Raw genomic sequence first — 2,904 nt, forward strand, 5'->3', positions numbered from 1 at the left:
AAAAAGTATATAGAAATTTGCACTAACTGACATTATTTTAAGAACACTTGTATAAGCTACATGGTTCCTGATGCATTTCTGTGTCCAAAAATGTTTCTAAAAATAATATATAAAAGTGAAATTTTAGAAACAAATAAACAAACAATCAAAAAACTACAGGATAAGTTGAATAGTAAACTAATAGGATAGTTTTATTTGAATAGAGATTTTGGCATAATCCTGTTAAGTAACCTCATTTGTACTTATGTATAATTTTCAAATATCATAAAGTACACATGAATGAATTTTATCTGTGTACTTCATAAGTTGAGCAATAATTGTAGCATGTATATATCTGTGAAAATAATTCCATATTGTTTGAAATACAGTCAATAACTAAAGTAGAAGTAAAGAAATGATTAGTCATGTTTTCATGTGTTATTTTGTTTAACAAACAGAACAAATGAAATGACTTCAGATAGAATTGACAGACTGAAGACCAGGTTACAGGCATGATTAGCCAGAAAACTCAGGATGCTGGTTTCAGAGAGACCAGACTTCACATCTCAACTTGACCTCTTGAGATTCAATTTCCTTCTCTGCAAGGTGAAAGTAATCTTATCTGTCTTGGGGAATATTGCAATTAATTGTAAACATGTACATGTCAATTCATACATGACAGAAGACATAGTTAACATGTGCATATCAGTTCATACATGACAGAAGACACATTTACATCCTCACAATGATAGATGCATCCTAACATCTTTTGTTATTTGTTCTGGATGTCAAACATACCAAGACCTGTGTTAGTCATGAATTAAAGAGAAGCAATCCTGGTTCAGTGTTTACTTCCAGATCTCTATGGGTAAATCATAGATCTTCCCTGAAAGCCAGTTCCTCTGTACTCAGAACACTGAAAGAGCCACTCACTGCCCCTCTAAGCACACTTAGTCAATTCTCACTTCTGAAGTTCTTTGTTTTGTTTTACTCCGTTTTATTTTATTTGCTTGAGAATGAATCTCTTTCTGTAGCTCGGATTGGCCTCAAAATAATGTCAAGATCCCTTCTTTAACCTACCAAGTCCTGAGAATACAGGTAGATGGGGTCAGTTTATATTAATTTTCCTTTTGTTTTCTTTTGTTTTGACAGATTCTCACCACAAAGCTCAAGCTGATATTGAATTTGAGATTCTCTTGGTGAGATTACAGGTATACACTGTCATCTCCTACTACTATTCCGACCTGACCTCAGCAGACATGTTGCTCAGTAAAAAATGAAGGGACAGATACTACACTTGATCTTAGCCAAAAGGCCGAGAAGCGATGGAGGGGGGACTTGGGGAAACAGGAGGATCGGGATAAAGGAAGGTTGGATAGGGGAGCACGGAACCACAATTCTTAGTTAAGGGACCCACTTTAGGGTGGGCAAGAGACTTGACCCTAGAGGGGCTCCCAGGTGCCCAAGCTGAGGTCCCCAGTTAGTTCCCTGGGCAGCTGAGGATAGGGAACCAGAAATGACCCTACCCTAGAGCAATACTGACGAATATATTGCATATCATCCTAGAACTTGCATCTGGCGATGGATGGAGATAGAGACAGAGACCCACACTGGAGCACTGGACTGAGCTCCCAAGGTCCCAATGAGGAGCAGAAAGAGTGAGAACATGAGCAAAGATGTCGGGACCACGAGGAGTGCACCCACCCACTGAGACAGTGGAGATGATCTACTGGGAGCTCACCAAGGCCAGCTGGACTGTTACCAGAAAAAGGATGGGATAAAACTGGACTCTCGGAACATGGCGAACAATGAGGGCTGATGAGACGCCAAGGACATTGGCACGCGGTTTTGATCCTACGCAATGTGCTGGCTTGGTGGGAGCCTAGCCGGTCTGGATGTTCACCTTCCTAGATATGGATGGAGGGGGAAGGACCTAGGACTTACCACAGGGCAGGGAACCCTGACAGCTCTTTGGACTGGAAAGGGAGGGGGAGAGGAGTGGGGGGAAGGGGAGAGGGGTGGGAGGAGGGGGAGAAGAGTGGGAGGAAGGGGAGAAGAGTGGGAGGAGGGGGAGGGAAATGGGAGGCTGGTGGGAGGAGGTGGAAATTTGTTTTTTTTTCTTTTCTTTATCCTCCTTTTATCAATAAAAAAATTAAAAAAAAATGAAGGGACAGTGAAGAGGGGAAAGCTAACAAAAGCAAAAGCAAACAAAGCTTGGCAAAATGATTCAATGGAAGTAAAAGTACACAGAATGTTTCAGTACTTAGGTATCTGGTGTATTTGCTAATAGCACTAAAAGCTTTGAATCATCAATTGGTTAGGAAACATCAAAGAGCTAATAATAAAGGATTTAATAGATATCTAACATTCAAATACTAAATTTTGGAATACAGACATCTAATAAAAGCTATTTTCAGTTCTAATGTAACAATATATTACATAGAATATCCAACATATTATGCATTTATATTCTGTAACATACATAGTAGTAATCTACTGTAGGTAAGACAATGGTATAGTTATTATAGAAAAGAGATGGATTTTGGCGGGGCTCTGGTGGCTCACGCCGTTAACCCCAGCACTCCAGAGGCAGAGGCAGGTGGATCTCTGTGAGTTCGAGGCCAGCCTGGTCTACAAGAGTTAGTTCTAGGATATACTTCAAAGCTACAGAAAAACGTTGTCTCAAAAAACAAAAACAAGAACAAAACAAAAAGATGGTTATTGGAGATATTTCATATGACTCGATTACTTTTAACAAGTTTTTTCCTTTGAGCATAAGTACCATACATGTACGTGGTTCTCCTCTCATCTCTTCAGCCTCCATCTACTTACTGCGAGCAAAGTTAGCAGAGTACTAGTCAGGAAAACTGTGTTTCCTTCTCTTCTTAATACCACAGGTTTCTTTTGATAATAAAAACAATTCTA

The 2,904-nt window shown here is 39.6% G+C and overlaps 1 pseudogene; it reads right to left on the reverse strand.

Moving 5' to 3' along the window:
* Window positions 1-1,236: 1,236 nt before the first annotated feature.
* Window positions 1,237-1,306, reverse strand: LOC142842878 (U2 spliceosomal RNA; annotated as a pseudogene).
* Between the last annotated feature and the right edge of the window lie 1,598 nt (window positions 1,307-2,904).

Source organism: Microtus pennsylvanicus, chromosome 1 (assembly GCF_037038515.1).
Source record: "Microtus pennsylvanicus isolate mMicPen1 chromosome 1, mMicPen1.hap1, whole genome shotgun sequence".
In the NCBI taxonomy this organism is placed as follows: Eukaryota; Metazoa; Chordata; class Mammalia; order Rodentia; family Cricetidae; genus Microtus; species Microtus pennsylvanicus.